Source organism: Mercenaria mercenaria, chromosome 15 (genome assembly GCF_021730395.1).
Source record: "Mercenaria mercenaria strain notata chromosome 15, MADL_Memer_1, whole genome shotgun sequence".
Lineage (NCBI taxonomy): Eukaryota > Metazoa > Mollusca > Bivalvia > Venerida > Veneridae > Mercenaria > Mercenaria mercenaria.
This window is the reverse complement of record NC_069375.1, coordinates 60,529,328-60,555,871: the sequence shown is the minus strand read 5'-3', so window position 1 is coordinate 60,555,871 and position 26,544 is coordinate 60,529,328. Positions and strand designations below refer to the sequence as shown.

The 26,544-nt window shown below is 34.6% G+C and overlaps 3 protein-coding genes across 5 annotated transcripts in view; 2 read left to right on the top strand and 1 right to left on the bottom strand.

Moving 5' to 3' along the window:
• LOC123524644 (uncharacterized protein C1orf112 homolog) overlaps positions 1–6,486 on the bottom strand; it is a 90,866-nt gene extending 84,380 nt beyond the window's left edge. Inside the window, exon 1 of one of the 3 annotated variants that reach the window (XM_053525369.1) lies at positions 6,453–6,486. The gene's annotated coding sequence lies outside the window, so the exon portion shown is untranslated. Of the gene's footprint in view, positions 1–3,533; positions 3,604–6,258; positions 6,408–6,452 lie in introns of those variants that run through there. The other 2 variants (XM_053525370.1, XM_053525368.1) reach the window with 2 other exon arrangements.
• Positions 1–26,544, top strand: part of LOC128549107 (uncharacterized) — a 463,895-nt gene that overhangs the window by 150,582 nt on the left and 286,769 nt on the right. The gene's annotated exons all lie outside the window — the stretch shown is intronic.
• LOC123555994 (uncharacterized) overlaps positions 1–26,544 on the top strand; it is a 273,928-nt gene that overhangs the window by 99,103 nt on the left and 148,281 nt on the right. The window lies entirely within an intron of this gene.

The following is a 26,544-nucleotide window of genomic DNA, read 5'->3' as shown; positions in this document are numbered from 1 at the left end:
GTAGTTACTAAGATACCAGCTTACATACAAAACCTTAACCAAGAATTTCTAAGTCGAAAAAGGGGCATAATTTTGTAAAAAAGCAAAATAGAGTTATGGAACCTGTGTAATGTAGGTCAGTTTATCGCAGTGAATAAGTGTGTGAAGTTTCAATCCATTCCCACAAGTGGTTACTGAGATACCAGCTTACATACAAAACCTTAACCAAATTGGGACGCGGACGCCGATGCATGGGTGAGTCCAATACAAATGTAGCTCTCTACTATTCTTTGAATAATCGAGCTAAAAACCTAAAGCCAGTGCGAGAATGCGGTGAATGACGTCACCATCATGACTTCCCGTAAATTTTGCAAAGTTTTTGGTTAGTATAATGGCGGTGCGCGGAAATAATATAGAATTATCTATGTTTTGTATATACCTGCATTTTTTTTCATCAAGTCAACACAAAATTAATGGTCCTTAATAACATACAATATGGTTATAAATCATAAAATTCAAAATATAGAATTTTTTTTTTTTATTTTATTTTATTTTGTTGGGTTTAACGTTGCACCGACACAATTTTAGGTCATATGGCGACTTTCCAGCTTTAATGGTAGAGGAAGACCCCAGGTGCCACTCCGTGCACAATTTCATCACAAGCAGGCACCTGGGCAGAACCATTTTTTTTTTTTTTTTTTTTTAAATCTAATTATGCCACTCGACACTCATATTATTTCTAATATATTTCTGCACGCCACTATTAAGAATATACTAACCCAAAAATGGTGGAAAGATAACACGAAATAATAAGGCAGGCATGAAATATTAAGTGAAACAAGAGCTTGTCGAATACAAAATGCCCCCCTTGATGCATTCAGTAATTGCACAAGGAACAGAAATTATATGCTCACTGTAAATAAAAGTTCTACCATTCTGGTTTAATCTGACCTTGACCTTTAACCTATTAACCTAACAAGAGATTACAGAGTGATCTTGGCGCCATCCAATCTACATTTTTGAATGTTCCAAATTTCAAGGCTAGCTCAAGGTCAAAATCAAAACAATGTGTATGTGGTCCAAATTTGAAAACTGTGGCTTGAGAAATGTGAAAGCAGGTCACTAGATCAATGTCAAGGTCAAAGTTCATTTCTGTAGACAGAACTATGCATGTCCTTCAAATCTGGAGGCTGTAGCTTGAGAAATGTGAAAGTAGGTAATAGGTAAAAATCAATATCAAATTTCAATTCAGAACACAAAAATATGCACGCGGTCCAAATTTGAAGGTTGTAGCTCGAGAAATGTGAAAGTAGGTCACTAGGTCAAAATCAAGGTCAAATTTTATTTCGGAACACAAAGCTATGCAAGTTGTCCAAATCTGAAGCCTGTACCTTCAGAAATGTGAAAGTAGGTCACTAGGTCAATCTCAAGATCAAAGTTCATTTCAGTACACAAAACTATGCTTGTGGTTCAAATCTGAAGGCTGTAGCTTGAGAAATGTGAAAGTAGGTCACTAGGTCAAAATCAAGGTCAAAGTTTATTAAAAAACTATGCAAGTGGTCCAAATATGAAGCCTGTTCCTTCATAAATGTGAAAGTAGGTCACTAGGTCAATAACAAGGTCAAAGTTTTTTCCATACACAGACCTGTGCATGTGGTCCAAATTTGAAGGCTGTAGCTACAGAAATGTGAAAGTAGGTCACTAGGTCAAGATCAAGGTCAACTCATGTCAAGGCTCATCTTGCCACTCAAAACTATACATGTGGTCCAATTTGAATGATGTAAGTTATGGACATGAAGATTCTAGGTTTTTCCCTATACAAGTCTGTATGAACCATATGACCCCTGGGGCGGGGCCATATTTGACCCTAGAGGGATATCTTGAACAAACTTGGTAGATAACAACTAAATGATGCTACATTACAAAATATCAAAGCCATAGTCTTTGTGGTTTGGACAGGGCATTCGGTTGACCCGAGGTCCCGTGTTTTGACCCGGGAAAATCGAGAAAAACTCGTATTTGACCCGCATAAATTATGCCACGTGTGTCGGCTTGACTCGCGGAAACTTACTTCAAATGATGCGTCTAAAATTCGAAAGTTTTGCCCCTTGTCAATCAAAATCCCAGTGAATTTCAATATTGTTCGCCGGCACAAGTAAAAGTTAATTGATAAACAATGCAGCCTTAGATTATCGTGTTTGTACAACTTGTTAATTATTTTGTGTGCTCGATACGATTACATGAGCCGGTCGGCCGTCACGGTCTATAGCAAATTTATTATCATTGCCGAGGCTTTGTTTGGGTCAAAACAAATTAAATAAGCAGAAATTATACGTGGTATGATGAGAAAATGAAATTTAAAACAGTTATTTTTTCAAGAATTTCAAATGTTTACTTTCGTTTTCCGTATTTGTCACTCGTTCTCGAGACCGCCATTTTCGAAAGTTTTTATCATCTCTTACAAGATTTTTCTAGTAAAATCTGACTAAAAAGCCAATAAAACGTCTGCATTTAAGAAAAATATGATCACGGTTGCCAAAGCAGCTCTTATTTAGAAGAATTTGCTGAGAATAAAATTATGCAAAGCACCAAACCCCACCCACTTTTAGGCAATGTGCAAAATAAGACAACTAAAATATGAATTGCTTAAGAAAATCTGTTACAACTAATGTACTTGTTTTAGATAAAGTCTGTGGGAGTTGCATTAATAACAGTATACATGTAGCTTGACCCCTGAAAAGCTGATCTTGACTCTTGAAAATCTGATTTTGACCCTTGAAAATTTAGGCTGAAGAGTTAATGACTCTTGAGTTTCAGAACCTACCGAAAGCCCTGTTGGACAAGAAGATTTTCAAAGTTTTCCCCTATGTAAGTCTATGTAAACCATGTGACCCCCAGGGCAGAGCCATATTTGACCCTAGGGGAATAATTTGAATAATCTTAGTAGAGGACCACTAGATGATGTCATATACAAAATATCAAAGCCCTAGGCCCTGTGGTTTTGGACAAGTTTTTTTTACTATAATATATGTCTATATAAACCATGTGACCCCCAGAGTGGGGTCATATTTGATCCCAGGGAAATAATCTGAACAATCTTGATAGAGGATCACTAGATTTTGTTACATACTAAATATCAAAGCCCTATGCCCTATGGTTTTGGATAAGAAGATCAGAAACCATTTAACTGTTCCTGGGCAATGCGACCTTGACTTTTGACCTAATGACCTCAAAATCAATAGAGGTCATCTGCTGGTGATGGCCAACCCAACTATCAATTTTCCTGACACTAGGCCCAAGCCTGGAGTTATTGCCAGTAAACCATTTTACGGGAGAGCCGTAAGAATAGCCTGCGAGGCTAATCCTACGGTACCGTAAGAATAGACACTTCCTTTTACAAAATATCATTTAAAGCTAGGGGTGGGTATTGCCACGAAAATTGGTATTGCAATATATTGCAATATTGTATGTGGATATATAAATAAAAATACCAGTAAACAAAAAAAAAAAAAAGTTTTGACTAGATAATGGGGAGTATTGTCAAACTGTCATACACAAATACTATTAACTGTTGATGATTTTGCCTTTATTTTCAACAATCTCGAAGTCCGACATGTTGCTATCATGCTATGACGCCGATTACCGGATATTCAAAAGCGAAAGTAGACTGCTTTAGTTTATTGTTCGGCACTACATTCGGTTTACGGATACAATCATATAACACAGGTTGCTCAATTCACCGATTTTAAACGAGGAAAGTGGTATAGCTGTTGTATGAATAATAAATTCTAGTTGATAGAAAAATTACTAATGAGTCGTTGACAAATACGAAATTATATTTATCTAAATTTTCTTATTGGTTTTATTATGTGGAATTGGGTCCGTAAAATAGCTGTAAACCAGTCTGCTACCTGCACCGGAAATGAAAGGAGAAAAATGAAAACAAAGTTGAATCGTGCTGGCAAGAAAAGGATTTTTTCTGTGAATCTTCTTGGTTTACGTTAGTGTTACTTAATGTTATAAAATAACCGGTATTCGAAAATCATATCGCAATATCGTATCGTCGGAAAAAACATCGCAATAACCGGTCTACCGCGGTATATTGCCCACCCCTATTTAAAGCTATATAGATCTAAAATCAATACTTAAGTCATTAAGAAATCAATTACCAGACTGATTAGAAAATCCCCCGAGGATTTGCTAGATGTCCGATAACCGGATGACTAGAACACAGTCTAGGCATCCGGTTACCAGGTCCCATAAAAGTCACAAATTAGCTATATAGCTAAATCTAGCTATATGTACATTTGTAGCTAGAAGTAGCTATAAAACCAATACCAGTAATGCAAAATATGTGAAAACAAGATGCAAAATGGTCACAGTTACGTCTAAAAGGTTTATAAGATGAAAGACAATAACACAAATCTAAGATCTTTGTAGTCACATTTTCAATAAATGTGGCAGTATTCTGCACTAAATCATCACTGAATTTTTCACTTGTGATAATTATAGTAGTTTAAGACAAATTTATAAATGACTAATCGCAGAAATTCGCAACATGTATTGAAACTGAAACTGCATAGACCTCTATTCTTTGTGATTGTCTTCTGTCTCATAAACCATTTGAATGGGATAATAATTATTTTACATTTAATATACACATATGTTTAAACAATTGTTATTGGTTTTATAGCTACTTCTAGCTATATATAGCTAGATTTAGCTATATGGCAGTGGCTACGAATATGGTACCGTAATCCTAGCCTCCGGTTCTAGGATTACGGGAGTTCCGTATTCCTAGACAACCCTACGAGAATAGGTTAGGATTACGGAAGTATTTAGGAGACATCAAATTTATGTTAGGACATGCATAAATGACATTGTAAACTTACTCATTTCACTTAATTTCACTAAATATTTCGTGCTATCGATCGGCTGTTTTGGTTAGTATAATCTTAATGGCGGTGCGCGGAAATATTATAGAATTATCTATTTTTTGTATATACCTGCATTTTTTTTCATCAAGTCAACACAAATGGTCCTTAATAACATACAATATGGTTATAAATCATAACATTCAAAGTATAGAAATTTTTTTTAAATCTAACTTTGACACTCATATTTCTAATATATTTCCACGCGCCGCCATTAAGATTATACTAATAGGGCTCGACACAAACACTGGTCCGCTGGTCTGAGGCCAGTGAAAAGCAACAAGGACCAGTAAGATATTTGGAGGACCAGTAACTGTTTTATTTTAAAATTTAACGGAAACTGCTATTAGGACCAGTGGCCTGAAATGGTTAGTGTCCGGCCCTGACTAACCCAAAACGGTGGATAGAAAACACGAAATAATAAGGCAGGTATGAAAAATCAAGTATAATAAGTTAGTTTACAACGTCATTTATTGACCATATCAACATTATTGATAAATCCCGTTTTCCGGTATTTCCTTACATAGGGTCATGGGGGTTGGCGAGATTAACCGATATAAAGACCGTGTACAATATAGCGATTATTTTTGCCAGAAGATAAGAATTTAGGAAAGATCTTACTTTCTCAGAATGGAAATACTGTTCTACGACTTCGGCAACATTTTTTTGTAAAAATAATCTGTTTATCTTGAAAAATGCAAATAATTTCACACCATCGGTATCGAGCCACGGAAACGGGAGTGTAGAATAAAAGATAAAATTTCAAAAATAAAGTAAACTTTGAGGATATTTTTGCTATATCTTAATTACAACAATGTTTAATGATAATCTGCAATACTTTTTTATTCATTTTCTTTGTTTAAAACTTTAAAAAAAGATAATCTAAAGACTACCGCCATGTAACGTAATGGCCGATACCCCCCTCACCGTGAAAACGGGAACGGGCGTTTATTAGTGGTTAATACCGGAAAACGGGATTTTATCCATAATGTAGATAATATCGAGAATACGTGTCCCAACATATACTTTAATATACTTCTGTAATCCTTGCCTATCCTCACAGGGTTGTCTAGGAATACGGAGCTTCCGTATTCCTAGAACCGGAGGCTAGGATTACGGTACCGTAATCATAGCCAGTGCCTAGCTATATAACTTATTTGTGACTTTTCTGGGACCTTGTTACCGGACGACTAGACATTTCCTTTCCCATCAAATAGACAGCGCCTATTTTCACATTTATAGTAAAATTTAATAGAGGCTGGATTTATATTTAGGTCCTTGACTATCTGTAATTGTCTCTTAGGATATACAACATCATTATTGACCAAACAAATGCGTTGAATACCTATTGGCCGAACTGGCTGTGGGACGAATTATTCGATACGATTTGGAATGTCGAATCCTACTACCAAATTCTTGTCTATTTACATCTGGATACTTGGACAATCCATGAATTTGGTAAATTTTCTATCTTATTTTTTGTTATAGACGTGGTGTTTCTTTGAAATTGAAGAAATGTGTAATAATTCACCTCAGGCTCAGTTTGTTTACATCAAACAACGCGCCATTAATTGTGAGTCGTAAGAAATACAAGTCGTAATTTTTGAACGCAGGGCAGATACCACGGTATCAAGATACAAGAAACTTTATTTAACGTCGGATATGAAAATCAAATTAACAATTAACATTAGCTTAAAGCTATTTTCCGACAAACACATGATATAGTAATAACAAAAAAATGAAAAAATTAAAACAGCTATAAAGAAAAAGCACAGTTACGGACAAGTGACGTAACCACAATTGTTAAAAGCTCCATATTTACAATTAAAAACAATTATTTAAAACCTGCGTACTGTCTAAGCTGCAAGCTTCTGTAGACGACGGCTGAATACGTCTACAGTGGGGGCCTGCACATGGTCTGGTTGACGGGCGTTCCAATCACGGATGGTATACGAGCAAGGAAGCCATTCGTACGGTTCATAGTTTGCCCCGAATTCAAAGGTAAAGGTAGGTAAAGGTAAAATTTATTTACCGTCGCTTCAATTAATGATTCACTATTGGTTCTGGTTTCATGGCAGCTTCGACGGTTGGCATAGTCAGGAATGATCACTGGCGATTGTTTGCTATAGGCTAGCTTTATAAAATGTCACGAGTCTTAAAAAATTATCTTTTCTACGTTTGTGAAGCCGAGGCCAGTTCAAGTTGTCAAGCATGGTGGTGACACTGCTTCTATATGAGTAATTTCCAGTGACAAAACGGATTCCACAGCGTTGTACTTTTCTAGAGCTTCTATATATTGCCTGTGATACAGGTCCCACACAGAGGATGAGTATTCCAGATGTGGCCGTACCAGAGATGTAAAGGCCCGTTGTTTCACCTCCTGGCTGCAGTTTTAAAGATGACGTCTCAGAAGTTCAAGATCTTATTGGCTTTTCCAGTTATATTGTCAATATGCTTTTTCCACTTCAGATCTGATGTTAATTCCACTCCAAGGTATGGATTACTATCTACCCTCTGGAGAGCTGTATTGTCTATGTTGTAGCTGGTATTCAAACTTTTCTCTTTTGTTGTAATTTGTAACTGATGGCACTTAGCCAAACTTTAGACCAATCAACAAGGGCATCAAAATCTTTTTGGAGCTGTAGTTGGTCTCTAAAAATTCGTATTACGCAGTATAGAAGACAATCATCTGCAAACAGTTTAATAAATGTACCTTTAGAAACATTGTCACACATATAGGGGAAACATAAGAGATCCCAACACTGTGCCCTGAGGAACAACCATGTAAAATGTTCATTTATATACGATAGTTACCTTGATATACTGCCAAGTAATCTAAGAATATATCTTACTAAAATTAGAGTATCATCTCATTCGCTACATGTTCAAACTGACAGAAATGGTGTAAATAAATTATGTCTATATCTTAGAACCGCATTGTCACATAGATTATCTTTAACAACAATTATTACAGAATAATTCATCCTCTGTATCTGTTAAATGTGAACATCCTGTATAACTTCCATCATTGTGCTTTTATTTATTGATGTTTTATTATGTTCAATGTATATTTGACGATGTACACAAGTCTGAAAATTGTTTCCCGTTGCTATGCAAATAGGTCAGTGTAAAATGGTCTATATGTTCTTTTCTATTATTATAGTATTTTAATTAATAACACATTTTTAAACATACTGTGAATTTTAATTGATCACCTCAGAATTAATTGTCAAATATTGTTAAGGAAGAATCATTATACATGTACATTAAAAAATATTAAGTAAAAAGTGTTTGTCAATTCATTTTGTGTCAGTCATTACATTTTATTAGTCGCAATAATTGTCCATATCATGCCTTCGAATTCCCAAATTCAAAATGACCGGCATTTTCATGGCTCGAACAACGGCAAACTCAAACTAATTTCCACGGCACCCTCGTGTTCGAGTCATCGAAGTTCGACTTATCAGGAAGGTCTAATACGTATCAGTTGTTCCAGACTGTATATGAAACTGAAAAATGTTAGAAAATGTTGCTCAAAATGTAATGTGATCGACCACCTTTAACTGAATTTAAGGTTTTTTCATCTGTACTTACTTATGTGAAGAAAAATATCCGAGTATTATAGTCACTTGATAGCTTATATATTTATCTTAAATAATGCAATACACAGACATTACAACATTATGCGTATTACTTACTAAACAGCATACATTTGAATATTTAGGAACAGTTAAATTGTATTATGACCTGTGAGAAATTAATTAAATTGAAATTGAACAATGGACAGTTTATTCAAGCAACTATTTTAGCACCTGTCGGTAATTCCATTAATGGAGACGTGATTAGATTAATATATCCTTAGCAGAGTAAACATTTTGTGTTACACCTGGAACTCATCAAAGGATTGTCAGATTATTATTATTAAAAGAATATATAAATAAATAAATAAATAAACTAGTACTGGTTATCATGAAGTTTTAAAATCATATAAAAGTATATTTTCGAATAACAATCAGTAAGAAAAGAATATCTTAATTATATATTTTCCCAATTTATATACTTGTAATATCTTTTTTCACTATGATAATTATTGTCAAGCATTTATAGTAAAACAGATTCTTGAAATGTCTTGTCATTGGTTTTGTTTGAAAAAATAATATTACGGCAACATATCATAAAAAATTCTGACTCCTAAATTATTTAAAATCACTGAAAAAAATACAGACTAAAACTTAGATTTAAAAAATATATAATTTTTTATTGTATTTCTCTGAAAGCCATATTTTTTACATGTATTTCAAAACTACATTTACATTTAATATTTTATGATTTAAATACATAATTGGATTATTATTTGTAATTTAACATTACATTTTTTATACTCACAATTTTTTAATAAAATAATTAAAGTTTCTTTGGGAGGAGTAATGTCTCAGGTTTGGGAGGTGTAAAGTCCTAGGGTGTATTGTCCCGGAGGTGTAAAGACCTGAATTCGATACCACAAACGCATACGAGTGCGGCCTTCCTTGCCCCATATTGATCTACTGTGCGGCTCAAGGGCATTCCGAAGCAACAAAATGTACTTATAGAAACAAAATGGGCAATTCACATTCTTGTAACAGTTTTACACGGGTAGAACCACCGACCGTCGATCCGTTAGTCTAAATAATGCGACCTCAGTTAGACCGATTTTACATTCCGATATTTCACAGGCTACGTAGGAAGCATGTTCAGATTGTGTGTTGTGGGGGGGGGGGGGGGGGGGGGCACATATTTTGAAAATCGGCCGACCTATAACAGACCCAGTGCAATGAAACGTTTCTTTTTTGTTTTTTGTTTTTTGTTTTGTTTAAGATGGGCTAAACACTACTGTGCACTACTGTGCAAAGCTGCATACTTGCATACTTGGCCCGGTGCGTGCTTAGCCCAGCTAAAACAATTACAAAACTGCAGGTCACAGCTAAAATTGACTCGCTGTCAAAATATTGCAAAGGTAATTACCATAATCGGTCAAATTATTGCTACATCAGGGATTTTAACCAAGCTGTACAAGTAATTTATAACCTGAATAGCATGGTCAGACGTAAGAATCTACGGCGATCCTGTCCAGGGTGATTCTCAGCCGAGACTGTTGACTACTGAAGTCACACAACCTCGGTGTCTGTCTCTGTAGTTGTTGCAGACATAGCGAGCAGCACGGTTCTGCACCTTGTCTAAACAATTGAATCAGATGTCTTCCACTTTGTAGGGATCTCGTGACGAGGCAGAAAACTCCATTGTTGGACGGACCATAGACACGGACTTGCTTACTGCAGTCCCTTAGGTTGCGCCGGAGGAAACCAAGTGACCTGAAAGCCTTGGCTGGTGTTGACTGGGTGTGTTTCTCCCATTGAATGTCATCACTGAGGTTAACTCCAAGGTATTTGTCACTGACTGTGTTTTAAAAGTAAAGTATGGAAGTCGCGTGTTAGTTTCCTCTATGTGAGAAATTGTATTCGCTTTATCTACATCAGACAGTCAGTAAGTATCGTTGTTGTTTTTTATTGGCGGTATACTTTCATTTTGCCAAGTCTTATCCTTTACAAACATTCTAACAATTTTCTAATATTGGCGTGGATTCGAAATATTCGTATCATGTAATGAGAATTCTAAGTAATTATAAAACGTTTCTTTAGCGTGCTTCATCATATTGTTTACTCGATTTCTAAGTTGTTTGTAGATAATTTTACCACTATTCAAAGCCTTGTGAAATTGCTTCTCTTTGTCGTGCCTTCTGATATTACTGTTGTACCAAGGTTTATCTTTTGGCCTTACTAGCGCATAATATGTTGGAATACATTGTTTTGCAAAATCCATAAAAAAATATTTGTAAAGATAGAACAAGACTCATCTACATTAAATTTTTGTATAAACGTCCAATCTGTATTTCTAATTAAAGTGTAACTTCCGAAAACCGAACGACCTCCGGACCAGCCTAAAAGTTCGGTTTTTGGAAGTTTCCGGAATTCAGAAGTTGGAAAGTTTGTAGGCAAAGTTGAAGTGGTGCACAAGAGTTATGTTTTCTTATACGTAGGATGAAAGAGATTATTATCCTTTTTAACATTACTATTTTATTAAAAGTAAATAATTAATTGATTAATATATTAATTGCAAACATTAAGGATAATAAATACATAAATAACAAATATAAAAAGAAAAACATACATGTAATTATCTTTAATAATAGCATTTACGCAAATATTTACCATCTTTGGAGTCCGGAGTTCGTCAACATTTCATTAATGTTGACAATGCATAGTTTAATCGATGTAACTAAATGAATTAGTATATACCTATCTTTCTTTCATTCAAACATTAAGAAAGTTTTCTTTCACACTAAGATATTTAATTATCACGTTTTCATAAATTGAATACAAATGAAAGTAATCACTGATTACTTCCTTACTTTTGCATCAAATGATCATTGTGATTATCTAGCGTGTCAAAATAAACGCGGGCCGCTGATAGATAAACAAAAAAACATGTTGACAGCGTTTTTGAATTAACAGGTGACACTTTTAATCCAGCAAAAAATTTTCTGTTCGGTTTTCGGAAGTCAATGTTAGTGTTGAAATACAAACGGTCCTTCAAAAATCGTCCGGTTTTCAGAATTCGGAAGTTCCGGTTTTCAGAAGTTAAAAATATATAGTAATAAGAACAGAAAAAACGGGACCTTGAGTTTCGTGCGGTTTTCAAAGGTTTCCGGTTTTCAGAAGGTCCGGTTTTCGGAAGTTACACTGTATAAAGTTTAACAAAGCCAGCTTTTTATTAGAATTGAAATCAACTTTGTGGTAAACAAATGTTCCGAAATGATGGCTAATTTCACTTTTTGTTTCAAAAGTACTCGAGTCAAAAACATGGATAATGTTTGTTACTGCTATTGGATGTAGTAATGTTTTAGTATTTTGCGTAATTCTTGCCGGTGTATTAATAATATTGATAATTTTATTTGCTAAAAGTACATTTTTAAATCTATGATTATTTATATCTAATTGATCTTCATTTATATCTCCAACAATTATCACATATTGCCTTAATTTTAATACCATTTCAAGACTGTCCAGATATGATCCCAAATCGACCTTATGATGAAGTGGTCTATATATCGAACATAATAAATAAGATTGATTTGTTTTTCTTATTTCCACCCAAACTGATTCTGGAAGTATACTTTCTAAGTTAATAATCTTTTATGCCTTAAGATTGCGGATATATAAACTAGAAAGCGCCTAGAATGACAAGAATTAGCCTTCCTGAACATATATTCAAAGCTCGATAACTGTAAATCTATAAATTGTGTATCTTGTAAATTTGTATCCAGTTTAGTTTAGTTTCAGTGAATCATAGGACATCCATAATAAAAACAACAACAACAACAGCTACAAATGCACTCCGGATAACTTTATGGCGTCAAAAATTATAAAAATTGAAACAGATTTTTATTGATTATTCGACAGAATTATGGAAATGATTGTATCAAAAAGTCATTCTTGTGGACGGATAGCTCAGTGGTTTGCTCACTGGCCTTCCAATCCTGAGGTCGGGGGTTCGATCCCCGGCAGCTACTCGGGAATTTCAGAAACGCTTTTCAGTGTTTCCCACCCAACTAGAGGTGTACTGGTCAGGAACCCAGGCAATCCTTGCGTGTATCAGTGCTATACACTGGGCACGTTAAAGAACCAGGCTGTCTATTCGAAACGAGCTAGGCTAAGTTAGCCGGACAAGCCTGTATCTGATTTCTGATCTCTCTGTCGTGGGGGCTTTGTCTCACTCTGTCCCTCTGGTCAGATCGCTCTATGTCTGTACTAGTAGAGGATGAATTATGCACCCTGTGTGGCTGTATTTGAACTATGTAAAGTACCTTTGAACGTGAAGTTGATCATGAAAAGGGCACTATATAAATCTGGTATAATAATAATAATACACCTGATACGAAATAAAACTGAACTAATAATTAAATTGTTCACACAGCATAAACCGTGGTGTGCACTTAATAATTCATTTGGTAATTAGATTTGAGAGAGTGCACATCACGGTTTATGCACTGGGTATGAATTAATGACATTTCTATTTCTATAATTATGTTAATGGGGTGATCATAAAGCTTATAGGATTCTTTCACTGGTTGTAGGTGCAGATGGGAATTTCCGGTCTCGAGGGTACCTGTTGGGGCGTACCAGCTCCAGCCGAGTTACGTCTAAACAGTTACCCCGAGCCGATAATTCCCATCTGCACCTATCACCATGACATAATCTTTTTCTTGCATACCGATTCAAGAAGTGATTATTATAACTGGACAATAAAATAAATCAATCGAACGGCTTTCTTTCAGACATTTCTTATAGCCCGTATTTTAAACAAAGCGTGGTAAAGCACGTCTATAAACGAAATAACGTCATGACGTTTCCAGACAAATAACAATGTTTTAGTATTTCGTTTTTGGTTGTTATCAGTTGCAAGCGTACGTTATGAATTTTTGATAACATAACGTTCTTTTTTAATTAATATACTATCGAAACAGGCACTGTCAGGGTACTATAGATATAACGAGGCGTTTCGGAGAGTTGGGGCCTTAGGGCAATTGGGCGTTGGTGCTTGGGCATTGGAGCATCGGGCAGCGGGGCATTTTTAATCCGACATATCCTATCCGGCTTAATCCCCTCGTAATTGGGGGCATCGGGGCAGCATTAATCCGGCTTAATCACGTTCATGCGGAAACGTGTGGATGTGTCCGAATTTCAAGATCTATATACAATGATATAGAAAATGTTTAATTCGGCAAATTGTCTAACTACAACCTAAAGGGGTGCTGCGCCCCTTTGTTCTATTTCAATACCTGATAAGCGTCACCTTATGCAATACATGACTTAACGAACATACCTCCGACTGGCCGTCTGCGATTCTTTTTGGTTTTCTCCTGTCTACCGACTTTCTAAAAGCTAACACAAAGTTACAAAGTCTTTACGCTATCCAGTCCCCTACAAACAAAAGCTTCAAAAATGAAATAATCAACCACAATGTGTACCTTAGAGACTGAAACATTTAATTATAAGCGAAAAGGGAGTAACACAACAAAAATTTTACTAATTTTCCACTATGTAAAACACTTCAAATCTTTGGCTGCTTCAATCAGAAAGTAAACGTTGGACTTTCGCATGTACTATTTTTTTAAGTTCTCTTGCCAATACTTATATGAGTATTAGACGACTCGAACCAAAATTTATCTCAGGAAAACCAAAGGAATTAACACCGACCTTTGGCCGAATATTATAATTCGAACGCACAGACGTGATATTGCACTTTGACAGTTAATAAATATCACTTTTTTAAATATCTAATTTTATATTAAACGAACTAGCTTCGTTGCTGATCCCTTGTTGATTAATTAAACAGAATCTTTATGACTATGGATACCAAGAATCTCAGATCCGTACATAATAAGGAACATCCGATAGACAACGATAATTTTGTTTCATATTCAGTTTTTATAAATACAAGGGTTTTTTGTTTTCTGTGCATTCATTTCAAGATACTTAATCCTTCAATGCGCAATCGTTGACAATCGGGATTAAAGTCAAAAACGCCACAACCGAATTATACCGAAAACTAATCTCTAATTGTAACAACAATAAAAGTGGCCTTCTATTATAGGATGATACACTACCTCCTATTGTAACTTAATCGTACAGAATACCACCGACATATTGGCGAATAAGTGCAATATATGTTTATGTTTTAATGTCAACTCTGAGTTTATACACTCTTAACAACTTTCATAAACCTTCTTGCTAGATCTGGTTCCCGAATTCTATGACAAGTTTGATTATTAATTTACACTTTATCATATCCTTATTTTATTTCCCATTATTTTAAGTGCTGAAAGACCTACCTCCTACGGGGCCTGTCTGCCTGCGATTATCGTTTCTTTTTGTTTTTCCTGTCGAAAACCTTAGAAATCTAACACAAATTACAAGTCATTACTGCTAATATAGTACAACAATAGCATCAAAATGAAATATTAACAACAATCTGTAACATTAGAAACCTAAAACATTTTATATACGTTGTCAATGTACTTCGTACGATTATTTCATGTTAGAAAGCTACCTAAAACAACACCCTCACCGTTTTACACTATCTATCTATGCCGTCCCCTTCATCCATATTTACAAATTCTGTAAATGTATTTAACAAAACACATCTTTATGATTACAGATACCTAATAATCTCAGATCCGTAAAATAGTACGGAAACCATAGAGAGTCAAAACATTAATGTTTTTTAGTTTTTATATTCATTTACTTATACACGATTTGTGGTTTTATTTTGCTTTTTATTCTCAATAACTTATCGCTTCATGCGCACCAATCTTTTCTCATTGGGATTAAAGTAAAAGTGCCACCAGGTAGTAACGAAACTAATCTCTATTTAGAACAAACCAAATGGCATTCTGTATATATAGTGCACACTATAACCTCGTTGTTAACGTTAACGTAAAGAATACACCGTATATACATAGAAAAGTGTAAAGATAAGTAAAAAACATTCAATTGTTACTCGTCGTAGACGAAATTATTATTAGTATTATAATAAAACATCGAAATTTTTAATAATAAAAGCGTTTGACAGGTACTTTACCTGAAAATGTTATAACGCTAAAAACTAAAGCGCTTAACGTACTGAAGTAATTAAAAGGTACGTTAAATTAATGTTCTAAATTGGTAAAACTAAAACGTTGGCTGGTTGTAATCAAAGCGTTTGAAAGCGACTAGTTTTTTCTTCAACTGCATACTTGGAAAACGCTGGGACTATACTTCATTTGCTTTTTTCAACTCATCATCTTACGTCTTCATATAGTGAACATTCTAGATTAACATGCTTTTTTTCCATCCCCATCTAAAAACTGACAAAATGGACACAAGTCGCTGATCTAAACAAGGTTAGATCTTCATATCGTCCGTCTTCAAGTCCTGATTGGTGCCACACCACCTCTAAATTTACAAAAAGGTTGAACGCCTGTTTTAATGGTCAAGCACAGTACAATATTTCTCTAACAACCATACTCTCTTTAAAGGTACACTAATTTCTAAGCTTATTTTTTTTTACTTCCCCTACTCAGTGGACCAGTAACAGAAATGATTTTTCAACAACCTTCATTTTTAAATTGTCTAACCAACAACTGTTGTCAACTGACTTAACAAGTAACACTATTAGACATAGGCCTGTCAATATCCAGACTAACAAATATCGAGCCCAATATCTTTCAATTGTTTTCATCACTTAAAGTACCAATTTTTTAATAGTGTTTAATCCGGTATTTTTGGGTGAGTCAGGGAGTAGTTCTTATCCGTTAGTTAATAATATTCATCACAGTCATTACAACTATATTGAAAATTATTTACATATATTTACCGTATTTCAATGATATTCTAACAGTTTTTTAAGTATGTTTTGAAAAAGGGTTCATAAGTATACCCAAAATATAAATAGCCAAGGAGTGATCTCCTATAAAAAAAAGGAATAAAAACTTGAGTCTAACGAAACTTGTCAAATTAGTCTGTAAAAAGGATATGTAAATACTCCGCGTCTATCCTTCAAATTTAATATTTAGGTTAAAGATACGGTAAACAGCGTGGTTGCAATCGTCACTAACGATGAAAATGTTATAAAACGTAAAAAATCAATCCTACCGTACTGAATAATTTAAATGTGAAACGTTACTTTAATTAGCTCATTTTAAAGTGGAAAGTTAGTATAAACGTTGAAAGTACTTATTATTTCGTCGGGAACACTTCCTCGTTATGTAAAGGGAAGATCATTATTAAATTACGCAACTCGGTGGCCCTTCTAAACTCTATAAACAGGTAATGAAATAGTCAAATAAAGTCGAAAAGTCATGGAAATTATTCACTAAGGAAGAAACCTTGATGAAAAGTCCTTTGTTAGTCGTTTTTTTGTTTGAAAATAGTTTCTCCTATTATTCTGACGCACATCCGTCCTTTGGTTTTATTATGTTTTGAGAAGGGTCATAAGAATACAAAATATAAATTGCCTCAGAGTGATCTCCTATACCAAATAAACAACAAACACACAAAAAGCCATTGGTTCAGAAGAAGACTAGATCAAATAGTCTCTAAAAGGATAGTAAATATCCGCTGTCTGTCTATTCAAATTCAATATTTTAGTAAACAAATACGGTGAACGCGTGGTTGCGATAGTCACACAAGCGCTAAATTTCTGACGTTTAAAAATCAAGCGCTAAACGTACGGAACCAATTCAAGGTGAATCGTATGAGTGTACCAAGCATAAATACGTTCTCGTACTCTATCAATTGTAGTTATAAATAACTTTTATCTCCTTAATTTAAAATGCCCGACGTAGATATACTGGCCGAAGCATTTGTTTTGTCTCGCACACCAACAGTGTGTAATATACTCGAGTTCTTTTACACTTAAGTAGCTAGGTATCGTCGTAGATACGCTGAATCTGTCGATTTCCATCCACAAACTTGTCTCGGGTGTACAAATGTTGGCTGTTCACAAAGGGACATACTTGTTTTTAGTAATAAACCGAGTCGTGCACAGCCAAAGACGTTTATACGATAACAAAATTTGTACTCAGAAGAGAGTAAGTAAGCTTTTTACTTATTATGGTCGATATCATAGCCGGTAATTGACTACGAAAGAGTTGTTTGACTGGGGGACGGAATTAAAGGTTTTGGACTTTATGCACGAGCCTTTAGACTGTTCATGTTCCAGTGAAATGTAAGACTATCGATAATCTCGCATGAAAAACATCCCGGCCTGGAGGCAGAACGTTTTGAGGGCAGCCAAGCATTCTATAAACGCAGCACTCATGCTAACAATAACGAAACACGTAAATTAACTACAGGTTGAACACATTTTCTTTCCTCACTGGCGACAAATGCCGAGGACTTCAGTTTTAAAAAGTCACTACAAAAATGGATCACACCTATCTACGAATTTAAAAACGAATAAGATGGTCAGTTATAGAACAATTTATTGTACTTGGAAAATGACAAGCTGTTGTTTTGCCTGGGAGACGGAAATTAAAGGTTTTGGACCTGTATGCCGAGCATTAAATATACATGTTCATGTTCCACGTGAAATGTAAAGACTATCGAGAATCTCCAGAAAACAATCATCCCGCCGTGATGATAAGCGTTTTTGAGGGTAGCCATAAAGCGTTCTAAACGCAGCAACGCATGCTTAAATAGACGAATACGTAATAACTAACACGTAGACATTTTTTTTTTCTCACTGGCAAAAGACGAGAAACTCATTTTAAAAAGTAGAAAGAGGATCACCTACGGAGGAAGAAGATATCTATCAAGTAGAACCTTTTACCTAACAATTCGGCAACTCCGCCACAAGGAACGTTTTATCCAATATGTCTTTTTACCTTCATATCTCCACATCATTTACATTTCTTAAACGTTACTTGAACATGAAGATACAACGTGTTTTTTCTATCATATAGTCTGTAACGAAATTTGAATTATATCCCAATTTTATAGAGTTACCTCGGCATGTGTAGTTAAATGATACTGAAAAAAAATATAAAAAAGAGTGTCGGTCTAAATATCGTTAGATCTATATAGAACCTGTTCGTTCTAATGTAGCGATATATTTTGGGCGTTAATGTTAAAATATTTTCAACTTATTTCTTTTCATAGCACAAAAAATTTCTTCTATAAGAACACAGTAAATAGTTTGAATTTAGGATCGCTAAACAGCTTTCTGTAATTTTTTAATGAACCGTTTTCTTTAACACTGGACAGTCATGGTTGACAAAATGCGCAAGCTAATTCTATATTGATACATTCTGTAAAGTTTTGAATATTTTAATCAACAGCGTTGAATTACTTTTTTTTTTGTGATTTATTTCAGTCGGAGAAGATCTTTCTTGTTATTGAAGAAACTCTATACCTTTGTGTTATAAAACCCCATAATTTGAATTTGTTTTTGACAGAAACTATGAAGCTTTGGTGACGTATTGGTATACCACAAATAAATAATCGTATTCCTTTATCGTCTGTTATTTCTTCAACTCGTGTACAATTGATATCATGCTTTTCATAAGCGCTCTAACAGTGTCTAATGAAGACTTGCATCAACGATTCTACAGTTTTCGTACAGAATAAGATTTTGTTATTATCCTTCTCTAAGACTGGAAACTCAATTATATTGAAGTTCTTGGCCCACCACCTCGTATCACATCTTTTACTATAACGCGCTATTTCCTCATTCTCAGGAATATAAGTCATCCAGTCACTTTCACTGATTGCCTCAATATTCAATTCTCTATGAAAACAGACTCATTAGATCAAAGTGTCTTTTAAAAGATATAAAATGGGGCTCTTTTTTCTAAGCCACTGTTTTATAATGCTTCCGGGGGAATGTGTTTTGGCGTTTTTTGCCAAGAGCCAGTTTATACGGCTCGATAGTCCAACACGTAAATATAACGGTATGATGGTCTTCACCATTCCGGAAAAGATTTTTCCACATAGATCCAATGCTAACCTCTATCCTTTATAACTGCTCTTCGGCCTTTTTTCGACAAATTGCGTGTACTTAATACACAAATCGCAAAAAGCTATTTCTGTTCAAATGAAATTACGATACTTTCCTTTAACGAACTAGAATCACACACTATGAGGTATGAATGGCTCGATGTATTTACTTACACAGGTCGCTTCAAATAATCATTTAATAAATACATAATCAATCGTACATAGCATCGAGTACTGTATTGTTAGCTTACGGCACGTGACATGTTTTCAATATTCTAAGAAGTAAGTTAGTTACCAAACTTCAAATTTTTTTCAAAAAAATAAAACAAACCTTTAGTATGTTAGATATCTTATTGTTAGCTTATTTCTATTATCAAAACGCGGTACTCTGGCCCTTTCCAGTCTGAGATTGCTGTGCACTGCACTTGTGTGTCACTTGAACACGAATCCAGATGAGGCGTATCATCTTTAAAAACTACATGAATATTGAATATCATGTTTTGTCTATTTACATTTAACACGTCAAGATAAAAGTTGCTTTACAATTTCCGATTTCCGCGAATTAAACAAAACGGGTGATCACTTAATGGCCTTAGCATTACCGCTACGGATCGACAATAGTAAAATACAAACAATAAACTAGATGGTGACCCTAGTTTTTTCGTGCGGATTTTCATGAGAATCCGTACTGCTAGTCTGGTCCCGAATTCTATTACATTTGTACGATGTTTTGTGATTTAAGTTTGTCTCGTCTTTTCATGAAACAAAAACCTTATTGTATAAAACAATGAGCTGTTGATAAACATTCGACTCTAAAGAAAGATTAATGGCGTAAAATAAAAGCCAAGCATTCATTTTCTATCCATCCCCATGTCTTTATACATTTTTATTTGGATATTGTATTGCCGATAGCTGAAAACCCTCTATCTCTACCACTTTCGTGTTTCGCTTGATAGATTATATGGCGCCAATGGCTATCTTTCAAAATCTGGAGGGCGTTTAGCACAAAAGAAAAAACCTTAGCTGAGTGCAACAACATATGCCATTACCTTTAACAAAACTTCTTTTTGTGGTCTATATCATTGTATCTTAATATCATTAGTCTTTACACAAAACTTAACTAACTCTATACAAAAAGTTGATTCGCGTTATTACAAAAACTTATACCCGATGCATCAAATATGCCATACCTTTACAAAAACTTTCTGAGAGTTCAAAACTGACTCGATTAATACACAATCGATTGACATGACAAAACTTACCCGAATGCAACAAAACTCGTTTGTTTTTACACTATTCTGACCGGGATTTAACATTTTTTGTGACTATCGCGCTAAAAACATCTTAGCTTTACAAAACTTACTTTAGGTATAACAAAAGTTGATTGCGTTTACAAAACTTACCCGAACTGCAACAAATATGCCATTTACCTTTAACAAAACTTCCTGAGAGTTTCAAAACTGACTGCGATTATACAAAAAAATCGATCGCATTGACAAAACCGTTTACCAAGGGCACAAAACTCGATTTTTACCCTATATAATTATAACGGGATTTACATTTTTTTGAGGCTGTTCGCTCAAAAATACATTGTCCTTTACAAAAACTACTTAGGTTATATATAAAAGTTGATTGCGTTTACAAACTGACCCAAATGGCAACAAAATCTCCATAAACTTAACGAAAACTCCTGAGATTTTACAAAAACTGAACTCGATTAATCAAAAAAAAATCGAATCGACATTGACAACAACTTACTCCGAATGCACACAAAAACTCTATTTTTTACACTATATAACTTACGGACATTACATTTTTTGTGACTATTCGCGCAAAAATATCAATTAGTCTTTACAAACATCTCACCTCTATACACAAGTGGATTACGTTTACAAAAACTTACCCGAATGCAACTAAAATATCCATTTCCCTTGTCTACACTATGGCTACGAGTTGCGTCAACTCTCCCTCTCCTTAGGAACTGCTTTCGGTCAGGCACAGCAACTCCCTGATCACAGTACTTATGGTGTGAATTTCACACCCAGGGCGCTTGCTGGTGCCATTGACCGAAGGCAGTGTCCAGAGATGGAAGAGTTTACGCAACTCGTAGCCATAGTGGAGCCAAGAAATGGCATATTTTGTTGCATTCGGGTAAGTTTTGTAAATCGCTAATCCACGTTTTGTATATAGTTAGTATGTTTTTTGTAAAGACTAAGGATATTTTTGGCGAATAGTCACAAAAATGTTAAATCCGTGAAGTTATTAGGTAAAAATCGAGTTTTGTTGCCTTCGGGTAAGTTTTTGTCAATGTCGATCGATTTTTTTTTGTAATTAATCAGTCAATTCTGGTAAACTCTCAGAGTGTTTCGTTAAAGTTTATGGCAGAATTTTGTTGCTTTGGGTAAGTTTTTGTAAACGCTATCACTTTTTTATATCACCTAAGTAAGATTTTTGTAAAAGACTATGATGTTTTTTGCGCGAACATACTCAAAACATGTTAATCCCGTTAAATTATTAGTGTAAAAAATCAAGTTTTTTTGCATTCGGGTAATTTTTGTCAATGTCGGATCGTTTTTTGTATTCTCGAGTCCAGTTTGTAAACTTCCAGAAGTTTTGTTAAAGGTCTGCCATATTTTCTTGCATTTGGGTCGTTTTTTGTAACGCTAATCAACTTTTGTAGACCTAAGTAAGTTTTGTATAGTACTAATGATGTTTTTGCGCGAACACCTCACAAAAACAAAAAAAAATGTTAAATCCCGTTAATATATAGTGTAAAAATCGAGTTTTTGTTGCATCGGTAAGTTTTTGTCATTGTCATCGATTTTTTGTATTAATCGAGTGCAGTTTTTGTAACTCTCATGAAGTTTTGTCCAGGTATGGCATATTTTGTTTCTTCGGTACGTTTTTGTAATGCTCCAACTTTTTGTATAACCTAAGTAAGTTATTTGTAACACTAATGATCTTTTTGGTCGCGAACAGCCTCAAAAATGTTAAATCCCGTACATTTATAGTGTAAAAATCGAGTTTTGTTGCATTCGGGTAAGTGTTTTGTCAATGTCGATCGATTTTTGTATTAATCGAGCATTTTTTTGTAACTCTCGGAAGTTTTGTTAAGTTAAGGCCTATTTTGTTGCATTCGGGTAATTTTTGTAAACGATAATCGAATCTTTGTATCGATTTGTAAGTTTGTAAAGAACTAATGCTATTTTTGCGCGAACAGCCTCAAAAAGTTTAAAATCCCGTTCATTATATAGTGTAAAAAAAAGCGAGTTTTTTGTTGGCATTCGGTAAAGTTGTCATTCGATCGATTTTTTGTCTTAATCGAGTCGTTTTTGTAAACTCTCAAGGAGTTTTTTTGTTAAGTAATGGCATATTTGTGCATTCGGTAAGTTTTTTGTACGCTAATCAACTTTTTGTATAACACTAAGTAATTTTTTGGTAAAGACTTATGATGTTTTAGCCGGCGAATAGTCACAAAAAATGGTAAATCCGTTAAATTAATATAGTGTAAAAACTATTTTGTTTCATCCGGTACGTTTTTGTCATTTCAATCGATTTTTGTAATTATCGAGTAGTTTTTGTAACTCTCAAACGTTTTTGTTAAAGGTACTTGGCAATCTTGTTGAATGCATCCCCGGGTAGTTTTGTAAACGCGAATCACTTTTTGTATAGAGTTAGTAATTTTTTGTGCTAATGATTTAATGATCCTATGATATAGCCACAAAAGAAAGTTTTTGTTAAGTAATGCATACTTTGTTGCCTCAGCTAGTTTTTTTTTCTTTTTGCTAAACGCCCTCCATTGAAAGATATCCACGCGCCAATAATAATCTATCCAGCGAAAACCGAACGTGGTCGAGGGTTTTCAGCTATATCATACTAATATCCAAATAAAATGTCTACAACATGGTGAATAGAAAAATGAAGTGTTGGCTTATTAAGCTTTAAATTTGTTTTTAGCGTCGAATGTTCTCACAGCTCAGTGTTTGAGACACTAATGTTTTGTTGCATGAAAAGACGAGACAACTGAAATCAACCCGTACAACTTGTCATAGAATTCGGGACCAGACTGCAATACGGATTTCTATGAAATACGCACGAAAAAAACTAGGGATCACCAGTCTATTTTTTATTGTTTTCTGTTCTTCTACTTCTTTTCTCTCTCGTATGCGTCGCTATGCCCTACGTGATCACCTTTCGTTTAATTCGCGGAAATCGGAAATTGTACAGAACTATTTATCTCTGACATGTTAAATGTAACTTGAAAAACACTGATATATTTCGAAATTTCATGTAGTTTTTAAAGATATTACGCCTCATTGGATTCGTTTTTTCAAGTGACCACACAGTCATTGCACAGCAATCCTCAGACTGGAAAGGGCCATATAACCGCGTTTGATAATAGAAATAACTAACCTGATATCTACCATTACTAAAGGTTTATAAAAATTTGAATTTTTGTACTTAACTTCTCTTAGAAATATTGAAAACATGTCACGTTGCCCGTTAATGAGCTACAATACAGTCATTCCGATGCTATTTACGAGTTATAATGTATTATATTAAACTTATTATTTGAAAGCGCACTGTGTAATTCAATGCATTGGAGCCATTCACTACCTACTATCCGTGTTATTCTAGGTTCGTTATAAAAGGAAGTAATCTTAATTTCATTAAACGAAAATAAGCTTTTTTGCTGATTGTGTTCATCAAATTACACGCATTTGGGTATAAAACAGGCCGAAAGAGGCATTTATAAATGATGGATGGGTTGCATGGAATCTATGGTGGAAAAATATTTTCTGCTGTGTTGAAAAGACCTACATACCGTTATATGACGTGTTGGACTACGACCGTAGAAACTGGCTCTTGGCCAATAACGCCACAAACATTTTCCGCACGGAAGACATCAACAGTGGCGTAAGAAAAAGAGCACTTTTAAATATCTTTTAAAGACACTTGAAATCGATATGTTCGTTTTTCATAGATGAATTTGAATTGAGGCAATCAGTGAAGTTACTGGTGACTTATATCCTGAGAATGAGAAATAGCGCTTATGTCAAAGATGTGATACAGGTGGTGCCAAGAACTTCCATATAATTGGTTTCCAGTTCGTAGAGAAGGATAATAACAAATCTTATTCTGCTTACGAAAAACTTAGATATCGTTTGATGCATTCTCATTGAACTTTTAGAGACGCTTAGTGAAGCATGATAATCATTTGTCAAACATGTTGAAACGAATAAATACGAATAAATGATACGATTATTTTTATGGGTATACAATACGTCCAACCAGAAGATTCCTCGTTTTCTGTCAAAACAAATTCAATTTATTGGGTTTTTATACACCAAAGTATATGAATGTTCTTCAAATACGAAGAAAGAACTTCTCCGACTGAAATCAAATAAAAAAAAAAGTAAGTTCAAACGCTTTTGATTAAACTATTCAAACTTTTACATATATGTATCAATAATAGAATTATCTTTGCGCAAATTTTTTCCACCATACTGTCCAGTTAAGAAATACGGTCTTAAATATTACAGAGCTGTTTAGCGATCCTAAATTTCAAAACTAATTTACTTTTTCTTCTTATAGAAATTTTGCAATAAAAGAAAATAATTGAAATACTTTTAACATTAACGCCCGCAAAATAATCGCTACATTAGAACGAAACATGGTTCTATATAGATCTAACTGATATTTAACACGCACTATTTTTTATATTTTTTTTTTCAGTATCAGTTAAAACTACACATGCATATGTACTCTATAAAATCTGGGCTATATTCGTTCAAATTTTCGTTTACAGATTTAATATTGATAGCAAACCAGTTGTTCTTCATCTTCAAGTAAATGCGTTTATAGACACTGTACTGATGTGTATGAAGGAAGGGGTAAAAAGACCATATGGAATAAACGTTCCTTGTTGAAGGAGTTCTGCCTGAATTGTTAAGTAAATATTCACTTGATAGATCTCTTTCTTCCTCCGTGTTGTGATCACTCTTCTACTTTTAAACTTGAGTTTTCTTTCCCGTCATTTTGCCATTGAGAAAAAAAATGTCTACTGTTCGTTTATTTACGTATTCGCTATTAAAGCATGCCGTGCTGCGTTAGAACGCTTCTGGCTACCCTCAAAACGCGTCTCCTCCAGCGGGATTGATTGTTTTTCATGCGAGATTCTCGATATCTTTACATTTCACGTGTAACATGACATGTCGATAATGTCGTTCATACATTTCCCAAACCCGTTGCATTTTTCCGTCTTCCAGCAACCCACGCTTTTCATTTTCCCAAACAATTACATGGTTCTATAAATGACAAGCTTCGTTTTAAACTTCGTAGATAGGTTGATCAATTTTTCTACTTTTAAACTGAAGGGTCCTCCGTCATTTTTCGCCAGTGATGAAAAATGGTCACATGTTAGTTAATTTGACTGTTTCGTTTATTTTTAAGCATGCGTGTCTGCGTTAGTGCTTCTGGCTGCCCTCAAACGTTCTCCTCCAGGCGGATTGTTTTTCTGAGCGAGATTCTCGATAGTCCTTTACATTTCACTTGTAACTGAACATGTCTATAATGCTCGTCATCATGTCCACACCTTGTCATTTCCGTCCCCAGTCACAACATCTTTTCGTAGTCAATAACGTCCTGGATAATGCCATAATAAAGTAAACCGTTACGTACTCTCTTCTGAGTACAATTTTTGTTACGTATAAACGTCTTTGGCTTTGCACGCTCGGTTTATTACTCAAACAAGTATGATCCTTTGTGACAGCCCAACCTTTGCTACACCCAACAGTGTGATGAATGAGACAGATTCTGCGTATCTACGACGTACCTAGCATATTTAAAATTGTAAAGAGAACTCGAGTATATCCACTTTGGTGTTGTCGAGACAAAACAATTGCTTCGTCATTATCATATCGTCGTATTTTAATTAATGCAGATAGATAGTATTTATAAACTACCATTGATTAGAAGTACGATAACTTTTTATTGCTTGGTCACTCAACGTATTCACCTTATGACAATTGGTTTCAGTACGGTTAGCGCTTTGTTTT